Genomic DNA, 10,555 nt, shown 5'->3' on the forward strand with positions numbered 1-10,555 from the left:
CTTGAATTGAAGGCAAATGTTCATAAGCAAAAAGTATTAGCTTTTGAAAAAAGGGGAGATGGAATATTGAGATATCAAGGTAGATTGTGCGTACCAATGGTGGATGGACTCCAAGAGAGGATCATGGAGGAGGCTCATAGCTCCAGATATTCCATTCATCCGGGTTCAACAAAGATGTATCGTGATTTGAAAGAAGTGTATTGGTGGAATAGTATGAAGAAAAGCATTGCAGAATTTATTGCTAAGTGTCCAAATTGCCAGCAAGTGAAAGTTGAGCATCAAAGGCCCGGTGGTTTAGCTCAGAATATAGAACTTCCGAAATGGAATTAGGAGATGATTAATACGGATTTCATCATAGGGTGACCAAGGTCTCGCAGGCAGCATGATTCTATTTGGGTGATTGTCGACAGAATGACAAAATCAGCCCATTTTCCGCCCGTAAAGACTACTCATTCAGCAGAAGATTATGCCAAGTTATATATTTAGGAGGTGGTAAGACTTCATGGAGTTCCAGTCTCCATTATTTCAGATAGAGGTGCACAATTTACTGCACAATTCTGGAAATTTTTCAGAAAGGGTTGGGTTCCAAGGTGAACTTAAGTACTGCCTTTCATCCTCAGACTGACGGACAAGCAGAGCGTACTATTCAGACATTAGAAGATATGTTGAGGGCTTGTGTGATTGGTTCAAGGATTGGGATGATCATCTACCTCTCATTGAGTTTGCTTACAACAACAGTTATCACTCGAGCATCCAAATGGCTCATTATGAAGCTCTTTATGGGAGAAAATGCAGATCTCCTATTGGATGGTTTGAAATTGGTGAAGCGGGGTTGATAGGACCAGATTTAGTTCACCAAGCTATGAAGAAGGTGAAAGTAATTCAAGAGAGATTGAAACAGCACAGAGTCGTCAGAAATCCTACACGGATGTTAGGAGAAGGGCATTAGAGTTCGAGGTAGATGATTGGGTATGTTTAAAAGTTTCACCCATGAAGGGTGTTATGAGGTTTGGTAAGAAGGGGAAACTTAGTCCCTGGTATAGTGGACCTTATAGAATAGCCAAGAGGATTGGCAATGTAGCTTATGAGTTGGAGCTACCACATGAATTAGCAGCGGTTCATCCGGTGTTTCACATCTCCATGTTGAAGAAGTGCATGGGAGATCCTGCATTGATCATATCAACAGAAATTATTGAGATCAAGGATAACTTATCTTATGAGGAGATTCCGGTTCAGATTCTAGATCGCCAAGTTCGCAAGTTGAGAACAAAGGAGGTTGCGTTAGTCAAAGTCCTTTGGAGGAACCAATTTGTTGAAGAAGCTACTTGGGAAGCTGAAGAAAATATGAAGAAGAGATATCCACATCTCTTTGAAACCAGAAAAAATGCAGATCTAGGTACTAATTTTCTTCTTAGTACTATCTAAATTATGAGTGAGCGTGTTCTTTGTTTGAAATTGCATATGGGATGTTTGAACTTGATGTTACCACCCTTAGCTTAGTAAGAGTAAATCTCATTCAAGGACGAATGTTCCCAAGTTGGAAATATTGTAACATCTCACAACTAGAAAGAACTAGAAGGAAGTTTAAAATTTGGAATAGTTATTTTTGGAAAGTATAAGGAAATCAGGAAAATTTTAAGTAAGTTAAAGTGAGTTTTTGGTCAACTTCAAACGACCATAACTCATAGCTCAGGATGAGTCAGGTGTAGTTCCAGACATGGTTGGAAATCTCTTGGAATTATATTTCCAACGCTGCTAAGAGTGCGCAATTCTGAGTTGGTATGAGTGAGATATACTCTTTGGAAGTGGGGCTGTCCGAATTTGGAAATGTCCAATCCGGATTTTTGAGGGGTAGTTTGGTCTTTTCCTTACCCGATTAATTAAATCCGTTTTAGTAAATTAAGTGGGTTCAAAACTGAGTTAGCTCAGTTTACACTTTTGAAAAATAGAGTTGGGGTTTTTGGAGAAAGAACTCAAGAGAAAGGAGAAGAGGAAAAGCAAGATTCGCCAAGAACGATCAATATTGGTTGTGGATTCGCCAAGGAATTGATCCTACAAGGTATGTGAGTCTCTCATAGCGTTGGGTTCATTCACCCACGCACCAAGCATGTTTAATTCAGTGAGATTCGTCCTAGAAGAGTTGGAAAATTGATGTTCTTGACAAATATTCTAGAATTCGAATGTTGTTAGCGAATTAGGACGAATTGAGAAGTTTATGAGATCCTTACATTGAGTTTAGGGTTGCTTTGAGTTAGTTTATTGAGTATACATGCTGGGCATCGGGATTTGAAATGAATTTGAGGAAGATAATCCAATTTAGGTGGTTTAAGGCTGAAAACGAAGAAGGAAAAAGTCGAGTAAGGTTCATGAAACAAGTCCGCGTTGCGGACTTGTTCCCCCAGTGAACAAAAATCTGCTCCGCGCCGCGGAGAGGACGCGGACTTCTCTGTCTCAAAATTTAATTTCGTGTGTAATTATTTAAGACATCTTCGCGTCGCGGACTTGTTCCAAGATAGTGATTCCATAACTTTTCTCAAGTTTAGCTATTCGAAATCATTCCTAAACATCAAGAGACCTTTCCTATCACAAATCATAATCCTTGAATCCATAATTCAATTCAAAGAAAGTTAAGAGTCAATTCAAGTGAAGTTAAGAGTCAAATCAAGTGAAGTCATCAAAGTTTTCAAGGGTCTTTTACAAATGTTTTAACTTTATTTTCAGACTAAAAGTTCAAGTTAAGCTAAGACTAAAGAGTTGAGTTCATTTCTCAAAGAAGCTATAAGGTAACTAAGTATTCCCTAAGAGTTTATAAATGTTTACACATTTGAGCAAGAAAAGAGAACATCGATTCCAAGAAGCTTTTAAGCTAAGTTCTGAGTAATATCTCAAACCAAGGAAAGAAGCTGTTTTAAAAACATATGATATAAGTTTATTTTTGGGAGTAGTATTGTGCACGGATATGGGGATGCGAGTTCATATTAACTCAAGTCTCCATAAACCATGTAGCCATCATGGGTATTAATGGGTCATACATTTTAGATGATCACATAAGTTAAGCTAGTGGATCCACTAAGTTAAGCGTTCTATATGACGGCAAAGTATGGGATAGTTCTGGCAGCGTGGGCAAGACGCTATATCACCACTTAGGCTCATAGTGGTGGTTGTCGGTTAAAGAATCTCCCACAGAAAACCATATTATTTTCTTATATGAGTAAAGTTGAGTTGTTATTGTTTATCTATAACGAACTAAGTTAGTTGCAACTGTTTTATAAGCTTTTTATATATGTTGCATGTGTTTCATTTCTTTATATTTGAGTTAAGTTATTCAGAAGTTGAGAAGAGTCAGGTAAGTGTTACCTTTCAGAATCTTTTCAAACCTACATCTTGTTTAGAATTCCAACTCGCATACTCGTACATTCAATGTACTGATGCCAGTTAACCTACATCGTTTTATGATGCAGACACAGGTAACCAGGATCAGCATCCAGCGCCTCGTTGATCCAGCTTGAGCACTCAGAGTCTGTGGGTGAGCCTCCTTGCATTTCGAAGGACTCATTTATTTGCTCTCTAGTCTTTCAGATGTTAAGATGATCGGGGGTCCTATACCGATATCCCTCTTTGTTTTAGAGGCTTCATAAACAGTTAGTAGTCAGATGTCTTTACATTATTATTTCATATGTTGAGACTTGAGTTGCCATTTTGGCCAAGTTGAATGTTGACTATTAAACATTATGAGTTATTTCACAAAAATTATTTGAGTAAGTTCACTCTGATCATAGTAAGCATGTTTAGAGTCTTCCGCTGAGTCAGTAAGTCAGGCCAAGGGTTCGCTTGAGACCAGAAATGGTCTTCTAGTGCCAGTCCCACTCAGGGTGTAGGATCGGGGCATGACACCTCATGGTCTCACTCTAAGAATGTTAAATTATTCTAAATATTTGCAAGATATATGTCTATGTGTTGATATTCAAAGAAAAATCGATGGAGCGTGTACCTTATAATTGCAGCGGATGTCCTTGATTTTGCAATCAAAATGAATTGCTCCACAGTCACTCGTCGAATCACTAGGGAACAAAGGCTACATTTTACAAACTAAATGTCAATTTTGTATGTTGATGTTCTTTCGAAGAAAAAAATGTTTTTCTTGTTTTTTCATCCTCTCTCATATCAAAACCCATGAGAGCATTATCAAATTGATTAAGGGTGGGATATGGTGCCTTAACTAGCGTGACAGTCCTAAGGGTTTTGTATTTGAGACCTAGACCTCTAGCAAAATTAAATACTTTGATATCTTCATCCAGAGCTTTGTGAATTATTGCAAGGTCATCACATATTCCTTTGAATTCCTTAATATATTCATCAATCTTTTTTGGTTTCTAGCCTAACACCATGCAGTTGTTGTTTGAGCTGGAAATCCTTATTTTTTGTTGCTTGAAGATAAGCTTCTTTCAAGAATTCCCACATCTCTTTGGCAGTTGAGTAGCCTACCATTAGATACATGTTTTCTTTTGTAAAGGTGCGTGAGATCCAACTCCTTAGCAACACATCCATCTCCTGCAGTCATCAATATTGTTGTTCTCTTCTGCATCCTTCTCAATTGCTACAACTTTCTTAGCAGTCTTTCCAGTGGAATGGATACTTTTAGTTGATTCATTCTCTGTGATGAGGTATGTTAATCTCATCAATTGAATTAACTGAGACATTTGTGTCCTCCATATAAGACAGTTTGTTGGCTTGAGTTTAATGGAACAGGATGCAATAAGATGGTGAAGTGAGGAGGTTGATAGAATGTGATTATTCTGATCTTTGAATCCGATACGTTAAAGAGTGGAAAAGCTTAAAAGCTCTGATACCATGTAGAAATCTCACAAAAAGTATAGATAAATCAAAAATTGTATAGATGATTTAAACTATTGACTACATGCTCCTTATATAAAAGAAGAGTCAAATATTCTACAATATAAATATATTATTTACATGAGTAGTATTACTACTGTAACTAAAACACATTATTCTAGTCGATTTTAACCCTATACACGATACAACAACTTAGTCATACATAAATTAGGATTTAGTAGGCTAGTCCTAATGTGACTCTAACTCTACAACAGTAAACACGTCATTCAGCTTCCTTGGACATGTTCCTTTGACATGTTCCAATCATCAACTTACTTCATCTTCAATAGGAAAAACACATCAACTTTCTCTTAGTTACAATCTCACTTGTTCATATTAATAGTTTAACTTTAAGTATGTTATTTTCTAACAAGCTTGTACCAGTGGGTTCGGCATTCTACTCCTACAAAGAGTCACTATATTACTTGTACGAATACATACATTGCATGTGAATTTAGACGCAACTAGTGTTTGGCGTTGTTAATGGAGGAAAAATTAGAAAATTGCTAATTTTTATTTAATAAGTACTTGTATGTATTTTAATCTATTTTTTTTCAAATATTCCTTTTTCTTTCAAAATTTTAGTAATTTTATTGATATGACAATTTAATATAGATATTAATTGGATGATATCATCACTATCTTTATATGAAGAAATTGTCACCACTATCTTTACAAGCAAAAGCTTATAAAATATAGAATATAATTTATCTAAGTATAAATAAAAAAGTTATAAACGACCTCAAAATTGAATCGAAATTATGATTCTTCACTCGGAAACATTTTCCTTCTATAGAGCCTTGGATCACTATCATGCTATAAAAATAGAATATATTCATTAATACAGGACTAATGATACCCATTTTGATGCAAAAAATTTGGACAGAAAATTAGGTCACAGAATTGACGCCCGGTGTTCATCGATGAAATAAAAAACTGCCTCTATCATTATATTACTCTCGAGCTGAGGAGTGAACTAGGACTTCAAATGGTCTAAAAATCTTACTTTTAAGAATGAAATAATCAAATATTTAGAGACTCATTTCAAGAAGAAATTGTGGTATTGAGGCTGAAATATGTAATAGAAAGTGACATACATAGAAAACAAGTCATCAGGTTCTTATTCTTCTTTCTTGTGAGGAGATGGAGACAGAACGATACATGAATAAATCCCTCATCCTTAAAAGAAAGAATAGGTGCACCATAAACCATAATGACAAGATGATCCTCTCTTGGAGGCTGTGAAATGAAAGTGAGAGCAGATTTGATGGAATCATATAATTATAGAGGACGAGAAAATATTTTAGTAGATGGATCTATGATGGTTGGGAGCCATCATGAAAAATTCGTGGTTGCACACGGCTTTTTACAAGTTGAGTCTGGGAAACTTATCCAAGCTAATAGTGAATTTCCAAAATGGCGTTAATGTTTTCATTTATTTCTACAATCAGAAGTGTAGCCTACAATCTCTAAAAACTTAGTTTTTGCATTTAATGGATATCTTATTTTATATAAGTGGTTTAGATTACTAAAATTAAGCTACAAAAAGTTGCATAAACAATATAAATATAAAGTTTGGCAAAGTGTCACTTCTTTTTTTTTGTAAGAAAAAGATGAAGAGACCCTAGTGGCCTAGTCTAAATGATTGATTCACTCAATATTACACAAGTCACATTACAAAAATTAGCCTATTTTTTTATCAAATATTTTTTGACAAGTTATTTTTGAGTAAAGTTTTTCCATACGTTTAACCATAGGTTTTGGAAAAAGTATTTAACTTTTGTTTTGGTTATGAATACTTTAACGAAAAATCAAAAAACTGAAAAAATCCGAGGTTTATTAGTTTGGGCTGATTTAAAATTTTAAAAAATTGACAAAAATGATTTGGTATTTGAAAAATCCGAAAAAAATCCGAGATTGAAAAATCCAAGTTTTATTAATTTGATTTGGTTAATAAATTTAAAAAATTTACATATATAGTTTGGTTTAATATTTAAAACATCCATACTGAGCCGGTCATGTACACTCCTAATAGTAGATGAGGAGAGTCCGTGGACAACACGGGTTCAACATGGAAGCGAAAGTATTTACAGAGCCCAGTATAAGCAAGTCATACACCATCCCCGCGAAACTTATGTTTGAGATCTCTATTCAAAAAGCAAAAGCAGTGGAATTAATAAATATACTCAAATAATAATTGTAGCATCACTATGAAATGTAGTTCCTACTTTGATATAAAATAGTCGATAGACAATTTATTTTGTATGATACTACTACATTTTGGAAGTCATACAATGTTTTTATCACTAACTTGATTAAATATCTTAATGATAAGCACTTTGTTTCTTCGTAAGGTTAAGTTTTGTGATTTTGGTATACCTTTATATAGTTTTTGAGCACACTGCCAACTATCCCTCATGTTGTCACTCTGAGAATGTTAAATCATTCTATATCTTTGCAAAATACTTGTCTATGTGTTAATATTCAGACCAAAATCGATGGACTGTGTACCTTATACTTGCAGCGGATGTCCTTGATTTTGTAATCAAAATGAATTGCTCCACAGTCACTCGTCGAATCACTAGGAAACAAAGGTTACGTTTCACAAACTAAATGTCAATTTTGTATGCTGATGTTCTTCTGAAGAAAATTTTGTTTTTCTTGTTTTTTCATCCTCTCTCATATCAAAACACATTAGAGCATTATCAAATTGATTAAGGGTGGGATATGGTGCCTTAACTAGCGTGACAGTCCTAAGGGTTTTGTATTTGAGACCTAGACCTCTAGCAAAATTAAATACTTTGATATCTTCATCCAGAGCTTTGTGAATTGTTGCAAGGTCATCACATATTCCTTTGAATTCCTTAATATATTCATCAATCATTTTTGGTTTCTAGCCTAACACCATGCAGTTGTTGTTTGAGCTGGAAATCCTTATTTTTTGTTGCTTGAAGATAAGCTTCTTTCAAGAATTCCCACATCTCTTTGGCAGTTGAGCAGCCTAACATTAGATACATGTTTTCATTTGTAAAGGTGCGTGAGATCCAACTCCTTAGCAACACATCCATCTCCTGCAGTCATCAATATTGTTGTTCTCTTCTGCATCCTTCTTAATTGATACAACTTTCTTAGCAGTCTTTCCAGTGGAACAAATACTTTTAGTTGGTTCATTCTCTGTGATGAGGTATATTAATCTCATCAATTGAATTAACTAAGACATTTGTGTCATCCATATAAGACAGTTTGTTGGCTTGAGTTCAATGGAACATAATGCAATAAGATAGTGAAGTGAGGAGGTTGATAAAATGTTTATAGAAGAGGTCATTGCAATTCGATATTATGATTATTCTGATTTTTGGATCTGATACATTAAAGAGTGAAAAAACTTTAAAGCTCTGATACCATGAAGAAATCTCACAAAAAGTATAGAGAGATTAAAAATTGTATAGATGATTATAACTGTTGAGTATATGCTCCTTATATAAAAAAGAGTCATATACTCTACGATATAAATATATTATTTACATGAGTAGTATTACTACTGTAACTAAAACACCTTATTCTAGTAGATTTTAGCCATATACACAATACAATAACTTAGTCGTACATAAGTTAGGATTTAGTACTCTAGTCCTAATGTGGCTCTAACTCTACAACAATAAACACGTCAGTCAGCTTCCTTGGACTTGTTCCTTTGACGTGTTCCAATCATCAACTTTCTTCAATTTCAACAGATAAAACACATTAACTTTCTCTTATTTACAATCTCACTTGTTCATTTTAATAGTTTAACTTAAGTAAGTTATTTTCTAATAAGTTTGCACCAATGGCTTCGGCATTCTGCTCCTACATAGAGTCCCTATATTACTTGTACGAATACGTACATTGCATATGAATGTAGACGCAACAAGTTTTTGGCGCTATTGCTTGAGGGAAAATTAGAAAAATGTTAATTTTTATTTAATAAGTACTTCTATATATTTTAATATATATTTTTACAAATATTCCTTTTTCTTTCAATATTTTAGTGCATTTATTGATATGACAATTTAATTTAGATTTTAATTGGATGATGGATATCAAAGAAAATATCACCACTATTTTTACATGAAAAATCATCATCACTATCTTTACAAGCAGAAGCTTATAAAATATAGAATATAATTTATCTAATAAATAAAGGAAGTTATAAACGCTCTCAAAATCGAATCGAAATTATGATTCTTCAATGGGAAACATTTTCCTTCTAAAGAGCCTTGGATCACTATCATGCTATAAAAATAGAATATATACATTAATACATGACTAATGATACCCATTTTGATGCAAAAAAATTGGATAAAAAATTGACCCCCGGGGTTCATCGATGAAATAGAAAATTGCCTCTGTCGTTATATTACTCGAGGTGAGGAGTGAACTAGGACTTCAAATGGTCTGAAAATCTTACTTTTAAGAATGAAATAATCAAGGATTTAGAAACCCATTTCGAGAAAAAATTGTGGTTTGAGGCTGAAACATGTAATAGAAAGTGACATACATAGAAAACAAGTCATCAGGTTCTTCTTCTTCTTTTTTGTGAGGAGATGGAGACAAAACGATACCTAAATGGCTCCCTCATCCTTAAAGGAAAGAATAGTTGCACCATAAACCGTAATGGCAAGATGATCCTCTCCTGGAGTATGTGAAATGAAATTGAGAGCAGATCTGATGAAATAATCTAATCGTAGAGCACGAGAAAATATTTTAGTAGATGGATCCCAATGGTTGGGAGCCATCATGAAAAAGTCGTGGTTGCACACGATTTTTTCCAAGTTGAATCTGGAAAACTTATCCAAGCTGATAGTGAATTTCAAAGATGGCGGTGTTAATGTTTTCATTAATTTCTACAATTAGAAGTGTGGCCTACAATCTCTAAAAACTTAATTTTATGCATTTGATAATATCTTGTTTTATATAAGTGGTTTAGATTACTAAAATTAAGCTAAAAAAAACTTGCATATACAATATAAATAAAAAGCTTGTCATTGTGTCAGTTCTTTCTTTTTTGTAGGAAGAAGACGAAGAGACCCTAGTGGCCTTGTCTAAATGATTGATTCACTCAATATTACACAAGTCACATTACAAAAATTAGCATATTTTTTTTACCAAATATTTTTGACTAGTTATTTTTGGGTAAAGTTTCACCATACGTTTAACCATAGATTTTGAAAAAAGTTTTTAACTTTTGTTTTGGTTATGATTACTATAACGAAAAACTCCAAAAATTGAAAAAATACGAGGTTTATTAGTTTGGTTTAATTTAAAAAATTTAAAATTTGGCACAAATGGTTTGGTATTTGAAAAACCTAAAAAATCTAAGATTTATTTGTTCGATTTGGTTTATAAATTTAAAAGTTTTACACAAATGATTAGGTTTAATATTTAAAAAATCTGTACCAACCCGATCATATACACTCCTAATAGTAGATAAGGAACACCCGTGGATAGCACGGGCCAAACATGGAAACAAAAGTAGTTACAGAGCCCAGTATAAACAAGTCATACACCATCTTCGCGAGACTTATGTTTGAGATCTCTGTTTCAAAAAGCAAAAGAAGTGGAATTAATAAATATAACCAAATAATAATTGTAGCATCACTATGAAATGTAGTTCCTACTTTGA

Source organism: Solanum tuberosum, unplaced genomic scaffold, assembly GCF_000226075.1.
Source record: "Solanum tuberosum cultivar DM 1-3 516 R44 unplaced genomic scaffold, SolTub_3.0 scf00005, whole genome shotgun sequence".
NCBI classification, from domain to species: domain Eukaryota; kingdom Viridiplantae; phylum Streptophyta; class Magnoliopsida; order Solanales; family Solanaceae; genus Solanum; species Solanum tuberosum.